This window comes from Onychomys torridus, chromosome 3 (genome assembly GCF_903995425.1).
Source record: "Onychomys torridus chromosome 3, mOncTor1.1, whole genome shotgun sequence".
In the NCBI taxonomy this organism is placed as follows: Eukaryota; Metazoa; Chordata; class Mammalia; order Rodentia; family Cricetidae; genus Onychomys; species Onychomys torridus.
The window spans coordinates 88295684-88320555 of NC_050445.1; the positions used below are offsets into that span (position 1 = coordinate 88295684).

Genomic DNA, 24872 nt, shown 5'->3' on the forward strand with positions numbered 1-24872 from the left:
GGACAGAGTGAGAGAGCAATGAAAGAGATACCTTAATAGAGGGAGACATTGTGGGGTAAGGGAGAAACCCAGTGCTAGGGAAACTCCTAGGAACCCACAAGAACAACTCCAGATTAGACTACTAGCAATAGTGGCGAGGGTGCCTGAACTGGCCTACCTGGTAATCAGACTGGTGAATGCCCTAACTGCCATCATAGAGCCTTCATCCAGTAACTGATGGAAGCACATGCAGAGATCCACAACTAAGTAACAGGCCAAGCTCCAGGAGTCCAGTCAAAGAGAGGGAAGAGGAATTCTATGAGCAAGGGGAGTCAAGATCATGATGGAGAGATCTTCAGAGACAACTGAACCAAGCTCATAGGAACTCACGAACTTTATACCAACAGGGGTAGAACCTGCATGGGACCAAACTAGACCCTCTGCGTACAGGAGACAGTTGTTTAGCTGAGTCTGTTTGAGGGCCCCCGGCAGTGAGATCAGGATCTATCCCTGGTTCATGAGCTGACTTTCTGGAGCCCATTACCTATGGTCAGACATCTTGCTCACCCTTGATACAGGGGAGAGGGGCTTGGTCTAGCTTCAACTGGATGTTCCAGGCTTAGCTCTCCCCCCATGGGAAAACTTACCCTTTTGGAGGAGGGGATGAAGGGTGATAGGAAAAGGCAGGAGTCGGGGAGTGGGAGGAGAGATGAGAGGGGGATCCGTGATTGGTATGTAAAATGGATTTAAAAAAAAAATGAAACGAAAACCCAGAACACTGTTCACTGGGAAATCTTCATACAAGTACTCAACACTGTCAGAGTAGCAGTTGTATCTTTATTTCCATCACACAACACAGTCCTATTGTCTCTGAGGCTAAACACTACCCAGTTACTGAATTTTCCCATGAGCTTCTAGGAAGATGCTTGCAAACTTTGCACAGACTATCTGAATGTTGCTAAGACCATGCACGACAACAAGGAGTCAATCTTGGGTTGTTACTATCCATTGCTTTCTGGAAACTCCTTTCTTATAGTGAGAGAACCAACCAATCAAACAAACACACAAATAAATAAATCAATACATAATATTACTTCCCAGCATGGCAAATCCAGAATGTACCCATAAGTCAACTTCTACCTTTTACTCAGCAGCCTCACAGACATTTAAAGTGATCATGGTTCTCTAGTCTTGGCCCACTCTTGCCAGGGGATTACAGTGTGTCCTATACAGACCTCCTTACCTGCTATTGCCTCACGGGCTGAGAGACCCTGTCTTTATTCCTATGCAATTCACTCTCAACTTTGCCTGCTCTTCCAAGAACCAGAAGATTTATTAACATGATGGCTTTTTAAACTTTGTATGACCATGTATGTATTCATCCATTCTCAGAAATCAAATCCTAATAATATTCTCTTTATTTTTAATCATGGAAGTTTTGTTTTCAAAGAAAGATTTGTTTTTAATTGTTAGGAGGGTTGGGGTTGATATTGTGAGTTGAGGAGTAGCTCAGGACCAAACTTCTCAGATGTCCTGTGTTTCCAAGGAGACCCTCCAAGAAACTTCCAAGAGACACATAAGTCAAGTGGATCTTGTTTAATTTTCTGCTTATTCCTATCAGTGACCCAGTAGGGTAGGATCCAAATATCACACTTCATAACAGTTCTGTGTTATTCCTTAGTAAATGGTGGTGTCAGGATTTGAAGACATTTATATGTATAGACTGTAACCTTCTTACCCTACTTTCTATAGTTAACTGGAAACCTTGGGTTAAAACATTCCCACAGAATAAGAAAACATTCTAGATCAGGAATCTCCTAACAGCTAAATAATACCAGAGACTGGAAGGGAGGGTATTTGGGACTGTGAACCTAGAGGATGCATCTTGGATCTAGAGTCCTGGGGAGTCATCTGCTTCATCTGCAGGAAAGTGCAACGTTGTAAGCATGATTTCAACACCTCTAGTTCCCCCAGTTCTTAGGAGGAATGGCATTCCTAATAATGACTGTGTTTACATTGGATAAAACCAGAAGAGTCAACATGGATGTTTCTGCATCAGAGTACTTTTTTACAGATGTTCTGCTTGCCTTTACAGTTTCACAGGCATCCTGACCATGAGGTAGCTGCCTGTCATGTGGAAAGACCCAGCAAGGGTGGAAAGATGAAACTGTTAGGCCTGAACAATAATATACACACAGTATTGTAGGCTGGAGTAAATGCTCAGGTTCGTTAGCTGAACAGCTGCTGATTATCCCTCTGGGATCTGTCTAGCTTTGGAGAAGCCATTTCCCTCTTCTTCACGCAACAGAACTTGATGGAGCCTGGAATACAATTGAAGAGCACAGTCAGATGGGATTTGCACTTTGTCCACCCCAGCAAAGTCATTCCTTGGCCATTACTTTTCACTCTATTGTAAATAGCAAGAGGCAGATGAAAAGGTAAAAAAAAAAAATATGTTGGTTGGAAGATACTTGTCCTTGCCTACCTAGGGTAATCAAGGGGAGACATCAGCTTTGGATTTGGTAGGTAATAACTCACATTTGACTTTAATATACCATGATAAACTTTGAGGAATATATCTTTTAAAACATAAAATGCTTTACCTCTGATTTAAAGTTTGGGGGATTGGTCCTGCACCATAGGCAGGTTAGATTTAGCATCTCTGGAAATTCCAGAGTAATTTTAAAATCCCCTTTTTGATCACTAGCTGCAGCTCCAGCTTTCAAAGAGAATGAGATGTTTTGGGAATGAATTGTGATGGACTTATATGAAAATTTATATGACCAAGAATTGGATTTGTTCCCCTGGAATATTATAGATTATGTTTTATGTTGGAATTACATCAGTGCTCAGAGCAGCAGAAGGCTGGCTTAATGTAGCTAAAAATATACCTTGGCTTTCCACTTGGAATAGAGGCCCCCGCCCTCCCCAATCCGTTTCTCCCCTAATGAAAATAATGCCTTCATGACTCATATATGTGATAGACAGTAGGGAATATTTGAGTCTTAAAATAAGAACTTTGAGAAAGGACTAATGGTCCTTTTCTAATTTCTTTCCCATCCATCTCTTCCCTTCTGTTTGCTCTGTCAGCTTCCTACTTCAGGCTTTCAGCACCCAGTGCCTTACGGTAATGGCTCCTTTCTCTGTCTCCGGTTTCCCTTGTTTTGATGTGTCCTGCACACCTCTGCATAGCCAGTCTTCCTTCTCTAGTATATTACTCTCTCTCTCTCTCTGCCATTCATTAGTGGTGTGTTATTGGCTCCCCAATAAATTGTAAATGTAGCATATGACTGCCATCTAAAACATGTTACCTAGAATTGGGCAGTAAGTTTCTTTAAAGGATCACATAATTGGCCTTGCTCTTGCTCTCTCTGTCTCTGTCTAGCTGTCTCACTGTATCTGTCTCATCTCTGTCTATGTCTCTCTCTCTGTCTGTCTGTCTGTCTGTCTGTCTCTGACTCTTGCTCTGTGTATGTGTCAGTGCATATGCGTGTGTGTGCATAAATTTGTAGTGGTGTATGCACACACATGTTTGTGCATTTGCATTCATATGTGTGGGTGTTTGTAGAGGCCAGAAGCCCACCTTGGATGTCTTTCCTAAAATGCTGTCCACCTTGCTTTATTGATTTGGAGCTCTCCAATTCACCTAGGCTGTCAGGCCAGTGAACCCCAGGGAGCCACCTTTCTGTGCCTCCCCAGTTCTGAGATTTCAAGAACTCTCTACCATGCCTGCTTTTGTTTGTTTATTTTTCTCTTTTGTGTGCAACTTGGGAATTGAACTAGAATTCTCAAAGCAATAATAGATGTATATGTAGTATTGTTTAAATGAAAGTTATTAAAGAAATGAGTTAAGTGATAACTTTGCAGGGTATGTGGATCTGTTGAGGGCTTTTAGAATATTGGAATCCAATTTCCATTTCCTCTTCCAGTGGACAGTTCCACAAACTCACCTTATGAGTCAGGGGTAGTTCTCTTATGCCCACATGGGAAACCATAGGACCATGACAAAACCATGGAGGTGACCCTGGCATTGTCCAGGCTTCTTGCCTTCTTAACAGTTGCAGGAACTAATGCCTTACATTGCAAAGCTATGCTGTCATTTGAAACATTAAAGTGTATCTCTGAAGAGCCTCAGTGACAAATGATGAGTAGCTTAGCTACTGAATCTTGTTCAATATCCTTATTTTATTTTTAAAAAAAATTTACGGGAACTTGCTATTAAGTGAGGATCCACTGGCAGAAAGTGCTGAAAGAAGAAACAAGGGGGATGTAGGGAGGGCTGAACCCAATGAAAGCTTTGTATCCACAAAATAAGTTGTGGCTTTGTAAATTCACTCTAAGTACATTTGAGGAACAATAAGCCATAAAAGATGTTGCCATGACCTTGGAATCTGCACAGCTTTGGAGATAAAAGGTCTAAGATTCAGAATACATTTGGTTGACCATAGTGTTGTTGACTGATTAAAATCCATTCATGATCCTAGAACCCTCCAGTGGAATGCTGATGAGGGATTGGCCTGGATGCAGTGTGCACAATGGAGTCTCCTGAAGCAGAGTTCAAAGTTATTTCGCGAAAATGGAACACTAAAAGGTATGTCTTCATAACCCTAGAGGAATGAGGCAAAGCTATGGCATGAGTATTAAATTGGAATACATTGACTTTGCATTTATTACTTATTGGGCACATATCAGAAAAGCATTTTGAAAACGCTCCAAGCTTTAATCTTTGCATAACATAACAACTTTTAAGTCATTTATTGTCAAGGAGTGTTTTTTTTCTTTTGAATAGAGAGTAATTATAATTATCTGATTGCTTACAAAGCAAGAATGGGAGCTTTGACTCAATTTCATCTTCTCTTTTATTTTTAATCCTGTAGAAATTGTAGGGTGAGTAATTACAATCATGGACTTTGGAAAGAGTAGGTTTGTGTTGAAACCACGACAATTGCTTTATGGGAAGTTAAGGAGTTTCTGTTGAGTCTCCCTAAAAGCATTGAAGATTTTTCAGATTAGAAAGTGTTTCACAGGGGCTGGTCAATGAAACTGATAGGATTGAGAAAATACTTCAGTATTTTCAATACTGCAGCATCTTCATATCCAAAATGAATCCTAATAAAATAATGAAGTAGGGAACAAAGAAAACCCACTGTTATAAAAGAAATACCCTATGAAGCTTAGATGTTCGCTGTTAGAACTGAACCCATGACCAGGAAGTGTCTCCATCTCATCTTCCCATCCAGTCCTCTTCACAGAGATATATGGAAAGAAACTAGGTAGATAGGGGAGAACATTCCCTCATAGCCATGCAAGCCACTCTCAAAATGGGTTTTCTGGTTCAACACTGACACAAAAAGCTAGTGTTAGACCTCAAGACTTGAGAACTCCAGTTTTTCCATTCGTTAGCTTTACATCACTATATACCTAAAATACTCAGCTTCTGAAAAGGATGGGTTTACACTGGTTTACAGTCTTTAAGACCCCAGCTCGTGATTGATCAAGTCTACTTCATTAGAAACTGTGGACAGACAGATAGGACATTTCCGGTGTAGCCCATGACAGAGCAAATCCTCTCACCTTAGGAAGGGAAACAGACTAGAGTCCAGCTACTGTGTGTGTGTGTGTGTGTGTGTGTGTGTGTGTGTGTGTGTGTGTGTGTGTGCATGCACATACACATAAGTATTCATGTACGTGTTGGCATGCATGTAGAGTCAAGAACACAACCTGAGGTTTTATTACTCATTTATAGTTACTTTGTCTGTGAGGTTAGGTCTCTCAGTGGCTGGATTTCACTGAATAGTCCAGGCTGCCTGGCCAGGGAGCTCAAGGGATCTGTCTCTACTCCCATAGCATTGGGCTAACAAGTATGTGCCTGCCACAACCGACTTGCTTTAAAAAAAAAAGTGTTTGTGAGATCAAATCAGGTCATCATGCTTACAAGCAAACACTTTACTGACTAAGCTGTCTCCTGGACACCCTCCCTTTCCCTTTTCTGAGGATATTTCCCTACTGACTCAAAGACCTCCTACTATGTGCTACCTCTTACACTCTACTAGCTTCAAGAGTATCATGCTGAGGAGCATGATTCTAATATAAGACCTTTTAAAGGAAACTTAATATCCAATCTATACTAGCTCCTCACTCCTTGAGTAAAGAAAGCCGTAGGCTGAGGTGCTTCGAAGTTAATGGTAGAGATGAAGAACAGAAACTATAGCTTGGTGACTTCTATCTAGGATAGTGGCCCTTTGGAGGCAGAAAATAAAACACAGAACTTCTTTAAACCAGAGTCCCATGATCATTCTTAATTACACAGAATAGAAGATATGACTCAGTGAATGACCTGGGATGGAACCAAAGCGATGACCAGTTCTTGTTCTTCTGGAAAAAGAGCTGGGAACAGGTCTCTCTCTAGAGCGAAGGACTTTTGAACCATTGTTCCAGATTTAATAATCATTTTTATTTAGTATAAATAGGTTACATACAGTAGTTTGTATATTCATACGAAGATATTTGAATTGTTCTAAAATTCAAAGTTAGCAAGGTATCCCGTGTTTTATTTGGCAACTCTGATTTTAGCAGTGTTTTGGGTGAAGATTATTAATTGAGATGGCCAAAAGCATCCTGAGCAGGGTCGCTTAAACTAGACAACTGACGTTTAGATATTTCTTTGTTTCAAGGGGGCTGTATTAGTTAATTTTCTAATTGTCATATCAAATATATGCCTAAAAAATAAAGGGAGAAGTACTTATTTTGGCTTATGGCTTCAGTCTGACATAATGAAGAAGTGTCGGTGCTGAGCTCAATCCTCTGTAATGGGGATGTGTTGCAGCTTCCTATTTTATGGCAGCTGCCTGGATGCCGATAACTAGGCTTAGTCTAGAACCTGCAAAAGCCAACCCTCACACCTCCCTTCCTAATGGTTTCACAACCCCCACCCCCTAAAAAATGTCATTCACTGGGGCTAAGTATTTAAATACCTGAGCCTGGGGGAAATATTCCACAGTACCACATAATGGGTTGCCATTGGATCTTCAACAGCGTGCCTGGCTTCTATCCCTTAGGTACCCAGACTCAGAACCTTCCTCTCTATTATTTGACAATAAATTATGCTTCCAAGCATTGCCACATGGGAAAAGGAGGGCAATTCACTCTCTTGGTTGGTAACCCTGATTCAGATAGTACCAAAAGTGAAAGCAGGGATGGTAGATCTAAGGTGGTGCTTTCATTTTAATAACACACGCTGTCCCCTGTTCCTCACTGGTCTCCACATCCTCTGCTCCTTCTTTATAATGGAAGGGGCTGTTTGGACTTCGCTCTGGACAGTAACAAGCACAGAGTTAATTTTATGTAGTTTCTAATTCCAAGGATAGCCTCCAATTCTCAGTTCCCTTCAACTTTTATGTTGTCCATCTGAAGGCAAATGGCAAATGCCAGGCCATTACTCATATTTGTTCTTCACAAAGTACCCAACAAATCCTTAATCCAAGTGTGCAAATTTCTTTGGAAGCCCTCAATCCACACAGTCTGAAGAAACTTCACAGTTGAGTGGCAATGCTCATGATTCCCTTAATTAAGTGCTGTCCCTGGGATCTTGAGTGATTTCCCAGCAGCCCAAGTGTGAGACTCTTTGTCCATATTGTGGCTGTCTTTGAGAAGTTGTATCTAGTGAAACGCCTCCTGGGCATTGGAAGCATGCTCTTGAAAGACATTGTGGGACCCAGTCCTTCCCTGAGTCTGCCTCCAGGCCATGCTCTGAACATATATGTGCTGCTATAAAGGATACTGAAACCCATAGAAATACAACTACCAAACTATTGAGCAGCACCTGCAGAACAACAAGCCATAATATACCTTTCTTTTGCTAATAAATGCAATAAATTACATATATATCATAGTGAGAAAGGCTATCACAGGACACATTTTTCTCCCTTCCCCTTTTGTAGAGGGAGACATTACCTGTCCTGAGTGATGAAATTCCTTCTTCAAACATCTTCTACCTGTGTGTTTATCCTTGAAAGCAATTCTGAAGGATCTCCTTGAGGATTCCTATTGGTAAAGTTTCCCTGCATGGATATGTTTTTTTGATCATCTTGGAAGAAAATCTGAAGTACTTTTCACTCTATTAACTTTGATTGTCCAGCATTGCAGTTAATTTTGTAGGCCTCTCAGCTCAGGTAGTGGGGTGATTTCATTAGCAAGTGAAATATAACTTCATTTCTTCATTGCTTTCCATATTTTGGTGGCTTTTTAGCAGAGTAATGGTTTTATAAAAATCCATGGAGCAAAGCAAAGACATTGTAACTGTATGGTTACAGGCCTGGGTGGGGGTATCTCTTTTCTCCATTCTCCAAAAAGGACTGTATGTATATTCAATAATCTCTTTGATTCTAGTGTGCTTCCTTAAAGTAGAATGCTGCATTCCCTAAGAAGGCCTACCTTGAAGTACAGCATTATCTCAATTTGTAATCACAGACCTTCATTATTGGTGTAGAATACCCATGCCTTCTCAGATCCTAATATTTGTGTTTAATCATTAACTGTGTTCGGCTTTGATATGGCTTACTGCTGCAATTGTGTTTTCCCAGCTGCCCATGTTTTATTGCGTAGGAATTCAATTGAAATCACCATTCAAGTTTGAAAAAAAAAGGATGATATTTTATTATTGGCTGTAAAGAAAAGAAATTTCACACTTTGTCTAACTGACCCTTTTTTGTTGAGCATGGTGAATTCTCAGAGTGAGGAACAAGTTAGCCAACTGTGGAAAGCAAGGCCGTGGGAGGGTTCTAAAGGGTTCTGACAGGGCTGTCAAGGAAGAGCTGCTGAAGTGTGTGTCTCGAAACAACAATCATTGAATTTATATGTGAAATGCACAGTCTTTTTTTAAATTGAAGGTATGTGGTTGAGAAAGAATGAGGGGCTGATGGCAAAACATTGAACACAAATATAACAGACTGAGCAATGAGACCAGATACATAAATAAGTACTGTTGGGGTGGAGTTCCAAAGACCTCTATGGGTCCTTCTTTGGTGACTAGGATGTGAGTTGAGAGCTGGGTGCTTGGAGAAGAGACAGAGTGTTGGGGGTTGGAAGCATAAGGGGTTCAAGGTTGTCATTGTTTGTCATCAGGGGGCAGTGTTCTAATGTTTTCGATGTTAATGAGTGAAGAACTGTCATGTAAGGAAGCAGAGTTAAACCCCGAGTTAGGATCCTGATCATGAACTCACCATGTTATCTTGGATCTACTCATTCATGGGGCTTGCTTTGTGTTTTCATAATTTTAATGACACTCTTTGTGTAGACCAGGTTGGTCTCCAACTTGCTACGTATCTGATGAGACATTGAATTTCTGATACCCCTGATTTGATTTTCCAAGTGCTGAAATTCAGGTGGGTACCACCATGCCCTTCCACATTATTTTTAATGATCTGTGAATTATATACACAGAGTTGAGAGTTGTAACTTTGAGCTTCTGAAAGGGAGAGAAAAAGAAATATTGGGGACTAGGGATGGCATAATCTTATTCTTTGTGGTCCATGAATAACACAACAGCCACACAAGAAGAAAGCCAGCATTAACCATAGATATACCCTGCTTTCAGGAGCAAGCCAAGAGGGGTTGAATACAATCTCAAGGCAGCTCAGCATCAGTTTTTAAGGATTAATTCTGTCCCATCTTTGAAAATTACTACAGAGTAGAAAAATCAGGGTGGTTTACTATACAGACATTGCTTCTGTCTAAAATTACCCAAAGCAGGAGAGCGAAACAATGTAAAAATCAAACAATTATTGGGGGGGCTGTCATAATGCTTATTCCTTCCACCCACATCAGTATCTCTCAGCCCCCACTTTCCATTGTCTGCTCTGTTTGTTTGCTGCTATGTCATGCTTTGTCTGTTCATATGAAACCCACTGTGTTCCATCAATGGTGATACATGCATGCATGCCTATGAACAAAGTCTTTCCCTCACTGGTCCCCACCTACAGAGTATGGAGACTTCCAAGTTACTTCAACCTAGATGTGCCTTTCCTGCCAGGTGTGTGTTTTGATTTATTTCATTTGAAAGTAACTTCATAGCACACAGCATGCCTTTTGCAGCAGTTTAAGGGTAAAGAGGTTTCAATGCAGTCATCAGTTACTTTATTAACAGAAAAATAAATACAAATTTGGTTTTAGAATTGTGGTTTCCAGGGCATGCATGCTGCGTTGGGCAGTGGGAGCTGAGCAAGTTTCTGCAGGTGTATTTATTTTAGGTGATAGTTTAGTAAAATGGACTGATTTCTTTTGAATATCCTGTTGCTTATTAAGCCTAACAAACAGAAGTGAGGAAAGTGAAGATATTATCATAGATCATATTCCTGAAACACATACACGGCTTCCATTTTTTGCTTATTATAATAAAGAAGCATGTTTATGTAACCAATTAAGAATATGCATGACCTCTTAAGATACAGTCACAGACATATAATGATATTGTCTAGAATTATAGGGCTCTCCTGAAGTCTACTAGATTCAAGATTCATTGGAGAGGTTTCAAAGACATCTGCTTTAATTATAGGAACATGGTTTCTGATTCATTTAATTCCCTTTCCTACCTAAGCTGTACATATAAGTGAATTTTAAGAGACTGTATAAATAAATTTTTAATTACAAAATGATGTTACACAATACATTATTAATAATAACCAATAATGCATAATGTTTATGCATGAGTCCATCAGAAAGATAACTAATGTGTGTTGAGCCTACAAGAAAGCACAATTTGTTCTGAATTCATGAATGAAGTTGGAGCCACAATGCAGGCTGCCGAGTCAAGAGCGCAGTGTGGTTTAGCATGCTATTTAACAGTCAAGAAACATCTTGTACCTATGGCATTTAAGAGATATTTGCAATTTGTTCATCATGTGTGTGATCAAGAATCATATTTTGCAGTGAGCCATGCGGTTGTGAAATTTGGAACAAGACCACTGAGTTGACAGTAGTAGCTTTCCCAGGCAGGTGCAGCATAAAATGGCCTAGAGCATCCAAGAAACATGTATGGTCCTTGCATTTGGGCACATGGAACTCTTATCTCAGATGCAATGTAATAGAATTCCCCACTGTGGCCAACAGGACCGACCGCCCACATGCTTCTCTCTCCTTGCATTAGCGGTAACAGATTTCTGATATCTCCATGGCCAGCTCCAGGCACTCACTAGTCTCGTGGCAGGATTCAAAGAGGCTACAGTCCACATCACAGGTCAAGTTGCAATCATTGCGTGGATGGTTCTCATCTGAGGCGGAGTAATACCTGTGAGAGGGGCAGCATAGGTTGATGCATACCGTTTCACACGTGTCAGGGAGCATGAGGAGGCAGTCCAAGAATTGGCAAAAGAGGCAGGTGAGGATCAGGGAGGCACACTCCTCTGTTTAAAGAAAGAGAAGATCAGTACATGTGAATCACTCAAAAAATGTAAATAGCGTTTGCGGTGACAGCATTGCTAACTGCCCTCACCTGATCATTCCAACTGCATATTACATAAACCCATTGGTTGTTCAGGTTGCACCACATATATGAACAATTAAAATAATAAGGTGCATGATGGGCAAGCTGGAGAGCCAGCCCAGTTGGTAAAGTGGTTACTGCATAAGCAGGAGGATATAGTTCCATCCCAGTACCAGCATATATGAACATGCACATACATACACACCATACACTTACTGTGACATGGGACAAAAATATAATAAAGATGGAAGAAAATTTAGTGTTAACACATATAGGAGTGTCACTCAAATATGGACAGATATGGAGATGTGTACTTGGTAACTGTACAGTCATCATGTTATTTGTATGTGTGTGTGCTTGCCTGTGCAGGCTGTTGTAGAAGCCAGAGACGACACTGGGATGTCTTCATCAATTGTTTCTCCACCTTATTTTCTGAGCTGGCATCTCTCACTGGAGCTGGAGAATGCTATTTTGGTGGTCTACGGAGCCCCTGGGATCCACATATCTCTGACCTTTGCCAGGACTAGGGTTACAGGTGTGACACCATGCCTGACTTTTTTGCTCAGGCCTGAGAATCTGAATCAGGTCCTTATGCTTGTACAGCAAGTACCTCATTCTATGAGCTGTGTCTCCAGCTATGCTTGGTGGTGTGCATAGCTTGTCAGCCCAGCGTCTCCCTCATTCTGCTACTCACTGTTTAAGTAATCACATTGTTAACTTCCCGAGCATTCACTATTGATTCTGCCTAATCGAGTTCCTTGAAATGTGCTGTCACTTTGCCTTGGACCTCTTGATTTAGTTTGCCTGTGAGGTGCTGGGAAGGCACTGGAGGAGCTACTTGTCTTTGCAACTCTTGGAATGACAACAGTCCTTTCTCAAGTGCACTGGCTCAGAAGCCGTTAGAGCTGGGGACAAGGAGAGACCACAGATGTTTGACTGCTTGTCACCAGGCTTAAAGATATGCTCGACATGGTCTCACATAAGTCCACCAAACCCATGTTCAAACATAAGGGAAAAGCACGGTTCCAAATTTTATTGAAATACCATTTAAAATAATCCCAGCTTTTTGGGTTGTGATTTATTTTAATTCCTGTCTCCATCTTCCTGTAGTTGTAGAAAGCCTTGATTTCATATTCGAGTTGTTTAAGTAGAGATCCTCGTCACCTCTTGCCTAAGAAGTTTTAAATCTTATCAGTTGCCTTTAAGAAAATTGGTTTAAAAATTTACTGTAAGGACTTGTTAAAAAATCTGGAAAGCATCTCTTAGGTATTGAAGGTAATTGGTAATTCCAGCCAAACAGCTGCAATGGGTTATAGATTATTATATATTTTTGCTCCATAAAGGGAGTTAGTTAGAATGATGTGGCAGTTCTCTTATTAAAATTATATTTTGTGTGTGTGTTTTAGAAGTCTCAAAAAATGTGAGTGGTTTTTTTTTTTTGTAAAAGCATAGGTAATAATTCATATAATCCAATTAATGAGTAATCTGAAGATTGTTGATGGTTGAATGTCACATTCCAGAATGAGTTGGGGGAAATTTCTCCTCCAGATGGATTTACCAGTCTATAAAGTTTGGGTTCCATAAGAATCCATTGTTTCAATAAGCATGTTAATAATTTTGTGGTTTTCTGACTGTAGCCTGTGACATCTGCACAGTCATGCAGAATAGACTTCCCTTAGCACTAGACAAGCTGAGGCAAAAGGACCAGAAGTCCAAGGCCAGCCGTACACACAGTCACATGCTCCCCAGCCTGTCATTTTCTTTTGATGTGGGTGCTGGGAATCCAAATTCCGGCCCTCATGCTTTTTTGGCAAGACCTTTACAGCTGGATCCATCTCCGAAGCACAGTTTTGCTCTTAATTGTTCAAAAACTGTGTACTTTCCGAAGGAAGGGAAAACTTAGAAACAGCCTCTTAAAAAGAGGAGCAAATATTTTAAAAAATGCGTGTTTGCACTGTTCTAAGTTCTAAAGCAAAATCCGAGTGTAGGTGCACAGCAATCTTCTGCTCTCCTGATCTTCCCACCTCCCCCTTTCTCTCTTTTCAGAAAGGTGGTGTTTAACACACACACACACACACACACACACACACACACACACACACACACACCATGACTTTTACGATGACTTTAACAGCCATGCCTCAGCATTTATAGTTCAGGCAGCCTGCTCCCTAATACCTCTGCAGCATGCATACTCATCTCTCTGCCAGGCTGGCTGTATTTTTATTCACTTAACACCAGCTTCTAGCATATGGCCAACTCACTCATCTCTCATAAGTCACCACAAACCACCCACAAAAATTCAGGATTAAGTTCTTAATAGTTCAGGGACTCTATTCTGCCTAAGCCTTTCTGAAGAGTATGTGTTAGTGATCCAGGATGTGTAGCACACAACCTCATTCGATTTCACCCATGCCGACTCTACCTTTATCAGCTCCTGGCAGAGAAATTATTCTCAGTAGAAAATACTCCAAGTCAACTCTAGACGCTATTCTTCAGACTGGGGCCTCAAAAATCTTACTTAAGGTTGTGACCCTACAAAAAATGACCCCTTTGAGTTCCTGCCTTTTATGTGTAAAGCTGAACATTTGGGTTGTGTGTGAGTGGAACAGGGTACAAGGTGACTATAATGTTTAAAGTTGGAGATTCTTACCAGAGTATGAAAAGCCTGCCTGCAAAATGGCTTTGTATTTTCAGGAGGGCATATGACCTTTTGATTCAGCTGCATTAGCCAGTGTCACCTCCAGCTGGCACTCTGGAGGCCTCTGCTTCTGGTGGATGCCATAGATTTTATTTACCCAAAAAGTTGGGGCTTAGTCCTTTGGCTAAGTTGGCATCTGTTTCCTTCCATCTTCTATTTTACACTTGAGAATAGAACCGCCCCCCCCAATCACACCCCTGGTTTTAAGTCGGTCCCATTTATTTGGTTATAAAAGGCAGAGCCTCTTGCTCGAGAAAACCACGGTAACATTAATGAATTGCAAACAGATTTTTCTGAACTTTCAAGTGTGCACCGTACTTTCCTAAAAGGCATATTAAAGAATACTACACCAGCAGGCTGAACTCTTTTGCATATGGCCATTTTGTTTGCACAAAAGTAATATAAGCAGTTCAGAAGAAATTTTATAACTGTTTGAGGAGTCCAGGACTTCCCGTTCTCCAGACTGAGTATATTTTTCTTTCCTTGTAGCTTCCTGGGCTGTAGTATTTAATAAACATGGTATCTGGAGGCGTAGCTCATGATTAATGTCCCTTCTTTTGGCCAGTCTGAAAGAGTGCATCATGTATCCAGCTGCCAATAGTCAGCTCTTAATGCAGGGTCTTCCAAACACACTGCTTCCTAAGGCCAGGTCCTATTTTGTACCATCCTCTTCTCCATGCCACACACCTGGCCCTTCCCAGTTTGCCCTTGTGGGTGGCAGCACCCTGAAGAAGTCACTAGAAACCTGGCATCATCATTGGCCATTGGACTTCTCCTACTCTCTCGATGCAGTTTTTAGTCAGTCTTGACTGCACCACAAGCTTCCTCAGCCACCTGCAGACTTCCTGCCCTGGTTGTACCTTCATTAGCTGTCTTCTGGTACACAGCCATAACCTCTCTCTGAAGGTGGTCTGCCACCACATGCACTGATTTTGAATCTGTGAACCCTTGTGACACTTGAATTCCTGGATGAAAAGAACTTATTCCCACTTCAAGTCCTAACCCTTGCCTTGGCAAGAAGCTCCTACAAGCCTCCTGCCACTCTCTCTCCCTTCTGGCTGTGTCTCACTCCTTACTCTCTCACTCTACTGAATCCCAGTATTCGAAAGGGACCTGCCTAGCAACCTTTGCCTATGGGATACTCTCTTCTTGCGTCATACTCCTGGTGGCAGCTTCACCCAAGTCATGCTCAAACCTTTAGATTCTTTGGGTGAAACATCTTCCCTCCAAATGACACTCTTGCGCAAACATGCACAGCATCACACCGTTTCCTTCACAGTGCTGCCCACAGGGTGAACTTAGCCCGCCATCTCTCACTGGACCAATCAGTGAATGAGTCTAAGTGAAAAAGACCAAAATTGAGAGAATATCACTGAAGGCCCCATGTCCTGCTGAAGGCTGATTCTAGATCTGAATTATGTACTTTGAATCCCCCTGTTCCATGTGTCCACATCTCACCGAAAGCCAGTTCACAGTCCTCTGTGTGTTAAATGAGTCTTAACCCTCAAGAAGACCCTGGATTGAATGCTCCTATCACCTCTGTTTATAGATGTGGCCCCCCAGGGTCAGAGAATTTAAAGTGCCATGATCCAGGAATGCCAGCAAGTGGGTTGGTTCTTATGTGAACTGAGGACTTTCCAGAGCTTTGAACTAGAGTTGGCTATGCTCTTCCATGCCTCTGCTTTCTGCTAGGTGCGAGCATTTTGGAGGACCCAGTCCTTCTCTGATTCCCAAGGCTGGCAATGGAGTTATTTCCATGACTACTAGCTAGTTTCAGCCAATGGGAAGCATCCACCAAAACCTAAGAGGCTGGGGGAGAAGGAAGGAATCTCTCTCTCTCTCTCTCTCTCTCTCTCTCTCTCTCTCTCTCTCTCTCTCTCCTCTCTCTCCCCCCTCTCTCTATCTCTCTCTTTCCCTCTGCCCCCTCCCCCTCCCCCCTCTCTCTCCACCTCTCCCTCTTCTACTCTCTTCAGCCCTCCTCCACATGGCTCTGAATAAAAAGCAGCTACTGTCTAGTACTGGTTAGTTGCTAGGGGTCTATGAATTCAGTGCAGTAGTGACAGTCTAGAGGATCTGGGGCAGATAGAGTCTTCTCATGGTGTGGATTTCTGGGTGACCTCACTGTTTGCTGCACTGGCCTTTTCAACTCTCTTTGCAACAAGTTCCTTGCACAGGAAATCCTCTCTATTGAACCACCTGGTACCCTGGCATTGCCTCTAATCACTGCTGTCAGAATGCCCATCCTGCCTCCTAAACCTGAAATAAAGGCAGTAGAAGATGATCCAAGATCTGCAGGCCAAGCTGCGACAGCTGTATTTAGGTGTGAGCAATAAGCCTTGGCAAATTCCTCTGAGGGCTGTCTCAAGTCCTTTCTATACCTCCAGGGTACTTTCAAGCTGGAATGTGCTAAGTGATGATACTCTAATAACACAGAAGAATTAAGGCAGCTTTGAGGTGCTAAACATTCTGCTGGGGATTGGCTAATTAAGAGGGAGAATGTGTCTCATTAGAAAGGCTCATGTTTAATTATAGTGGGAATGATAACAACCAAGAAGTTCCATGTGTGTACCTGGGGGTCAGCCTCATCACTGTTCCTTGACATTGCCCTCTCAGCTTTCTGTTTCACTCTATGATTTCCCCACATGAGAAGAATGGAGACCAGGGGCATCTCTTGTTGCCAATAATGGCTCCTGGGCCATTTTCACTTCAGTAACAGCCTCTTGTTTCCTTGTCAGTTATCAAGCAAAGTGTCCCAAGTGTAGTTCTTATAGAAGCAACCCAGAGAAACAACAACCTCACCCATTACTCTCCTAGAACAAAGTAGGATGAGAAATAGACCAGAAGAGTCTGGCTCCAGCCCAGCCCCTCAGAACAGCTGGGTGCTGCCATGGTCAGACTTGCAGCATAATAGCATCAATTGAGTACTGAAGGTTCTGGGTCCAGAAGCATTAAAAACTGATCACCCTCCCCCAGCATTAAGTTCTTTATAAATAAATGTCTGTAACGTAGAATTCGAGTAAATAAAGTGTGACTGAATGCCTTTCTCTGGAGGGGCTATCATTCCTGATGTCATCAATTTTAACAGCTCCTTAAATATGTCAAGATCTATTTAAGCTCAGACAAGCACAAATAACATCCACGTCACTCCTTTAGAAGTAGAATGACTAGATTTGGGTGATACTTGGTAAATTTGTGCTTATGTTTTTTTCTGAGCAAATGAACTGAAATAATTATAAAATTGAAATACTTTATAAGGTGACACCACTACATTTAATTGTGTGAAATTTACAGTGTAGAAAATGTAATCATTTTATTCAGTAGCCCATGGTGTAATTAAGACTATTCTTTGCAGGTATCCTGTATTTATGATTTTCTCCTTCCACCTGGATGAGATGTCTGAAATTCAAAATTATACATCAATTAGGCGTATTTCCAGGATTACTTTCCAAGGAGCATGCTATGAAGGTGATGTGTGGCCCTGGCTTCCTTTTCCATATGATGCTTTTGCAAGTAGAAGATTATGGATGTGGGGGCAGTTGCATGCAGTGTACCCTGGTGTGTTTTCCATTTCCTTCTGGAAAGAGACCACACATGATGAACCATAGCTACTGAGAAACTGCTGGAGTAGAGACTACGAGGTTCAGTAAAGATCCTTTTAAATTCTCATCAGAGCACACCCTGTGAACTCTGCTAATGTATGCAACACATTTTTATAAAATCTGCCTATGTGAGCTTTTTCCACCCTGTTTTAAGTGGAGGTGATGTATATAGATATTAGTAATTAAGCAAGCATTCCTGTGCACTCATTTATACTTTTCAAAATAAATTAACCACAAACTGCATGAAAGTGGACACAGTCTTCTCTGCTCCCTTCCTGTTTTCTCTGTGTTCCTAACAGACATTTCTGTATTCATCTCAGTTTGAACAGTGACCCCACTTCTCAATTTTGGCACCCTTAAATTACTATAAAAAATTCCCTAAAGTGAGGAGTGGCTGGCCTAACTGTCGATTTCCTTGCTGTTTTAGATAATGAGTGTTTTATGTTTTAAATTATGATTTGTGAGTCTTAGTGTAAGTCTTTTACTTCCTCTTTTATTTAGCTACCAAAAGCTCTAACTTCACTAGGGAGATTTATTTTTCTACAAAGGGAGCAAGGAAGGGTGGCTTATGACCTACATCTTCAGCTTAAAACCTGAGTTTTCTGGGTCCTCCTGGTCTCAGTCACCTCTTAAAATAAACAGTTTCACTCACACATCCTTCTGATCCCCCTTTGCTCTTTTGAACAGGAGAAATCTTACTTTTCTGCCATAAGGCTCTGGAGTATCACTGAGCATTTAAACAAAGTGGTCATTTTCCCCTTTCCCTGAGAACAGGAGTCAGCTGATCTCATGCTTCTCTCTGGGTTCCCAACTGGACAGAGGGGAATGCTCTGTGTAGGATATTATGTCTCTGAATGTGTATAGTGACAGTTCCTAATTCTGGGAACATTACCCTGGTGCACACAGGAGCAATATCCCTATTTCCCCAGTAAAACCCACTGAAACATTATTAGATGTTCTTCCCACTCCCTGCTTGTTTTCATGCCTTCCCTTCATCTTGACCAGAGTTAAACTCTAGTGGAAGCCCTAGTCAACAGATAAAGTGGACCCAAAGACACATAGAGATGCCTGTGTGCCAGAAAGTACATAGAAGTCATTATGCATATTAAAATAGTTAGAAGTTTCTTATTCTCTACATATTTTAGATCACTTTAAGATTTGACAACTCAGCTGGGCAGAGTGAGGCACCCCTTTAATCCCAGTACTTGGGAGGCAGAGGCAAGTGGATCTCTGTGAGTTCAAAGCCAGCCTGGTCTACAATATGAATTCTAGAACAGTCAGGGCTGCATAGTGAGATCCTGTTTCAAATTAAAATAAAATCTAGCAACTCTAAACCTATTGTTTCTCCAGATTTGAGTTGAGTAAAAGAAGTGACTCTATCTGTCTCTCCTACTGTCTGTCTATCAATCATCTATCTTTCTATCCAGCTATCTATTATCTATCTGTTTGTCTATCTGTCTATTATCTCTATTTCTCCCCTCCCTTTTTCTCTGAAGGCTGAAAAAATACCTTAGTTGTCATCCCTAGGAACATTGTCCACTTCCCTTAAGATAAGGTCTCGCTGTGACTTGGAGCTTACCAAGTGGCCTTGATTGGCTGAAGGTGAGCCCAGGGTACCCCTACCTCCTCAGTGCTGGTATTAGAAACCAACCTTCTTCACATGGGTTCTGGAGATCTAGCCTTGCAACTTTGTGATTGACAGACACAGCTGTCCTCTCAAAATGAGGTTTTAATGACCTTCAGCTGTGGTGTTCTTCAGTTTTGCGCTGTCCTCACTGTTCCCTCCAGCATTGGTAGTCACATTCTTTCCTGGCAATCTTAACCAAATCTCTAGTCTCTGCTTTTAAGTATCCATATCAACTTTTTCATAAGATAGCCCATTGACAACACATGGTAGAAGTCTCTCTCTTTCCTCTCAGAAACTGCAATAAGAAAAGCTCAAGTTGAATTTCTGTGTGCCAGCTTCGGCAGTAGAGGCTTTGTACACAGACTCCACTTGAGCCCCACACTGGCCAGTGGGTTGTTGCTAACCCTGGTATCTAACTAAGAGACTGAGGTTGGGATGTTAAAACAGAAAAGGCAAACCTCAAACCTGTCCTGTTTCAACCAATTAGTGAACTTCAGGAGCAGTAGTCAAATTAATGTGATGAGGGAGGGGGGAGTTTTTATACAAGCTTTAACCATGTTTCTTATTTTCAGTAATGAAATATGAGGTGCAGATGAGAAACAACACCTCCAAGAAGCCCAGGGATTATTTCAATGCCACCCTGAGTACGGACTCAGAATATCACAGAACTCTTGAGTGGCCGTTCCGAGAGTCAACCCTTGTCCAGAGATGGTTGATGGAAATACCTTGATATTTTATACGATCTTTTTCAATTGTGTTTGGGGTAGGGGTTGTATTATGTGTGTAGAGGTCAGAGGTCAACCTTGAGAGTCATCCCTCAGGTATTTTGCTTGGCTTTTGAGACAGTGTATCTCACTGACCTAGAATTCACCTACTTAGGCTAGACTGGCTAGCCAGCGAGGCCCAAGGATCTGCTGCTTACACCTCCCCAGTGGTGGGATTAAGATCGTACCACCACTGCAAGCTTCTTTATGTGGGTTCTGGGGATTGAACTCAGGTCCTCATTCTTATATAGCAAGCACATTACAAGCTGAGCCATCTTCCCATGTTTGTATGTCTGTTGTTTTGAGCATTTTATTATTTTTCCACTCTGTTCTCCCCTTGCCCCATATGCTTAAAGCCACAGACAGAATGGTCTCATTTCTGAGAAAAGACATTTTTATTTGATTTTACTCATTTTCCAGCCCCATCCAAGCATGCTGCTCTGGTCTGAGCTATTTAAAACGCATAGCCTTCAATTTCCAGCTCTGGGAGCAAACACTCTGCCAAGCACCTCCTAGCTACAAAGTGACCTTGACACATGTCATTCATCAGGGTTTTCAAATCAAAGTCATCCTGTTTAATATTCATAAAGACTTTTTTTCTCTTTCTAACAGCATATGTAGTGATTTTACAAGGGCTGGGGTTGGGAGCTTTATTTAGAAATGGGTTGTATTCTGAGAAACGTACCATCAGCATCTCTCTGATGAACTGAAGTATTAGTTTGGAGGTATGGAAATTTCGTTTGGCATTCTTCGAGGGAGGAGAGTGAAGTGCTCGATCCTGACAGGTTTTTCTCATTGGGGCTTTCCTGGGCTGGTCCATCTGTGATACTGAATTCGGATACTGAATTTATAATAATAGCATTAATAGGTTTCTCTTCTGCATGCTTTTCATTTGTAAGTTGCGTATCTAGATGAAAAAAAGAAAACACACATGCACAAACCCACTGTGATCTAAGAAAGGACATTTGCAGGAAAATTCACATTTTACACTTTAAAAGAATAAAGTCCTATGAAATGGAATAAAACACTACTGAACAAGATTATTTTGGGATAGAATTGAAAAGTACAATCACAAACTTTTATATACACTGTAAATTTCATACTAATTTGTAATGCATTTTCTACTATCAGTTTTTAGGATGGTGAGTGGGGAAAACCAAAGAATTCTTTCATATAGATCAACAAGATGTCACCGTGTAGTATTAGCATCACAGTGTATCATGGATACAAGAAGCCAGGTGATTCTGATACTTTCTGATGTCTCAATAAAATCCCTATTCATTTTTTTCTTGCTTTTGTTTCTACAAACATCACTTTCCTTCTATTTAGAAAAACAAGCCATGTGTAGATGAACAGTCTACAAGCTGGATCTTTCTCTGATGTCAGAAAAATCTCTAAAACACACACCCCTTTCATATATGGGATGTTTTGTTCTAGGCATTGGCATTTCATAGGTGCCTATTCAGGTGATAGCCTCTCTGGCTTTGGGGTTGTCTTCTGGGAAACATACCTTATCATGTGAAATTAACTGGGATAAGAGGGGATGTTCAGGAAACCCCTGGCAACGTCCTGGCCAAGACCCCAGTTTGAAAGGCAATGGGAAAGCTGAGAAGCTTGTGACCTCATTCTATGTAATAAAAGAGTTTATGATGGAGCCAACACTGAACCGAACATTGGGATTCAGTATGCCCACTAAAAGTACCCCACACTTTAGCAAATGGGAGTGTGTAGAGAAGTAGAATTCTACCCTGCTATATCAGAGGGAGGATGAAGCTAGAGGACAACTTAATATATAGCATACCTACAACTGTAAGCAAAGTCCTGAACGGAAAAAGAAGAAACATGGAAACACATTCTTAAACAAACCACCAGGTTGGTCCTAGGGACATCTTCAGGTAGCACTACTGAAAGATGGAAAATGTGTTCTATAATCACATTTTCTACAGCAAGCCCAGGGTTAGGCTGACTCCACAGTGATCGATGGATGACTAGAACGAGGCTCAAATAATTTGATAAGCACGTCAGTTTCCATGTAGGAAATCCACTCTTCCTAAGTCCATAGCTACGGCCTGTTTCAGAATTGCCTTTTGTTTTCTGGAAGAGCAATGTCTGCTTGTCCCTACCTCTGAGGAGTGTGAGTCCCTGACACTCCTACAGAGTCCAGTCAGCTGAGAAATCCAAAGTTTCTGAACTATTCGAAAGCTCAGATACCATTCTCCCCAGTCAACCAATTCAATCACCATCCCTTGGGGCCTTTACTGAAACTTCTCAGGTGATTCCAACATTCAGATAAGCCTGGGAATTCTAAGGAGTTCTGCTTTGGGGAAAGGAAGAAAGAGAAAGAACAACCCACAGACTTGTCAATCAGGGCCTCTCAAAACCCATCATGAGATGGTCTCTCTCTGAAGGCTTGAACTGGAAGCAGACCAAACAGTCTGCCACACACAGTCATCTTGGGCCATTTTTGTTTCCTTCCGATTTTCCAAACAGCCTTGGTTTTTGACAATGTTTAATTTTTATTCCCTTTCCCATATGCTGCTGGCTTTAAATCTCTTGGTGGTGGTTTAATCTACCCTAAAAAAGATTGGCAGAAGTAGGGGTTCGGGAAAAACATCTATTGTTGACAGCAATTAATGTAGTATTGAATACTGAATGTGGAAATAGAATTGGCACCACACATTGGCAAACTCTAGGCTTCCTCTAACTCAAGAAGTACTTGCCGTGTTAATAACACAATGATGATGGTGATGGTCATGGTGAAAATGAGAGTTGATTTTTCTTACTGGTAATGAGGGCATCCAATAATCAGTCAATTTTCCACTGAGATGGATATTCAAATAGTGCCTTTGATTTCTTGGCAGTGTCCAGGTTTTGAGCCAGACAATGGATATCAAGAGAGTATTCTCCTTATCTTCTACATAGGAGATGCCAGTAGTACTTTATCTCCCTAAGCTATGATAATAAAAAAAATTTACTGTTCACCTTGCCAGATTTCTCTCCTGGGACAAAATTGCTCAGGTTGAAAACCACTACTTTGTGTACAAAAGCCTGTGTATCTGTTCCTGCTTTATGCTTCAAGCTTTATGTTATTGTTTATATATCTTATCATGTTAAAATGCCTAGCTGAAAGAGTTTAGAAGATAGATAATGCTGTTGAGAAAAGTAACAGTTAGTATTACTAGGTGAATTATTAGAGTTAGAATTGAAATTAGTCGATGAATGAGAACACTCAGGCTTAGAACCTTAAGTTGCCCAAGGACTCCTCTGTAGTCAGCTGAGCTCAATCTAGGGCAGGTGTTCTCAACCTGTGGGGGTGCAACCCCTTTGGGGGTCACATATCAGATATTTACTTTATGATTAATAACAATAGCAATATTACAGTTATAACTTTAACGAAATAATCCTATGGCTGGGGATCACCACAACATGAAGAACTGTGTTAAAGGGTTGCAGCATTAGGAAAGTTGGGAGCACTAGGAGCTCCGAAGAAGCTCTGTTCTTAGCTTTGTTGTTCATAGTAATTATGTAAGTCCCTAATGTATTCTTTGCCTCTATCTCAAGTCATTGTCTTTTAGTGACTGAGGCTACAGTACACATCAGCAACAGCCTTTGTACCCTAAGACTTGAGATGCATTGATACCGTAAAGCCAGTCTTACAAATAACTGTTTGACAGCCTTCCTTTCTCTGCATGGTGAAGTACAAGTGATTTCTTGCACACTCAAGGAACTGCCTGTTCAGCTGCAGCGACTGTGTGTCGTCCATTCAGAGGCAGCTCAGGAAGGAGCTGGTAGCAAACCATGATGACTAGAGATTACAGCAGCTCTTGGCTTAACAGAATTAATTAACAATCAGTTCAAATTATCACGCACAGTCAGACTGCATGTAATTTAAATTGCTTTTGCACAAAGTAATTCGGTAACAACAACAAAAAAAGAGTTGGATAGAGGTTACTGGAATGTAAAAACATGCAGAGAGTACAGTTTACAGCCAAGTGGTATATGATTCTCTTTTTAATTTTGCGACAACTTTTTTAAGTACAGCATTTTTTAAGTATAGCATTTTGAATGTAAGTGGTTTGCTACATTAAGCAACCATTTGGAGCACACCAGGTTTGCACAGGGAGGATTTTCATGGAGAATTTAAACTGCCATTCATAAAGTTATTTTAACTCTATATCTCTGTTTATATTTTTATTTTTTTAATCCCCCAGTGGGAACTATCTGATGCTCATTAAAAAATCATCTGACATGCACATGATTCAGAGCCCAGTCTGTTCAACCCAGAATTCTGACATCTGAAGTGAGTCAATTTTTTTTTTGGGGGGGGGAGTGAATGTTACTGACAGCTTCCATTTTTTTATAGCTGGAATGCTAACAATAATTCCCCCAGATTTCTTCCTTTACAGTGTTATTTGACATTGTCTCTAAAGTATTAAAAAGCAGCATGGGCTAAAATGAGGAACACAGGGAAAAGTGGCATCATATCCTCTCACGGGATGGTATTTTAGAATTAAATAAGGAACCCATGAAACTATATTTGGGATGTTATACATAGTTCTTGACATTAACTCAGAGAAAATAATCTTTTTCAACCTCAAAAATACAAACTAAAATTGGGACAAAAATTAGGAGCGTCTCTATAGTTCTTAGAAAAAAAATTAAAGTGAGTCTTGAAAGTCACTGTAATAGAAAAATCCCTATTTGGGGTAGAAGTAATTGCAAG

At 41.1% G+C, this 24872-nt stretch overlaps 1 long non-coding RNA gene across 1 annotated transcript; it reads right to left on the reverse strand.

The window, feature by feature from the left end:
* Nucleotides 1–830: 830 nt before the first annotated feature.
* On the reverse strand, nucleotides 831–21052 carry LOC118579226. The gene is made up of 3 exons (XR_004944452.1): nucleotides 20835–21052; nucleotides 7933–11378; nucleotides 831–2300 (listed from the first exon to the last, which is right to left on the reverse strand). It is a non-coding gene; the product is annotated as an uncharacterized LOC118579226 (long non-coding RNA).
* Between the last annotated feature and the right edge of the window lie 3820 nt (nucleotides 21053–24872).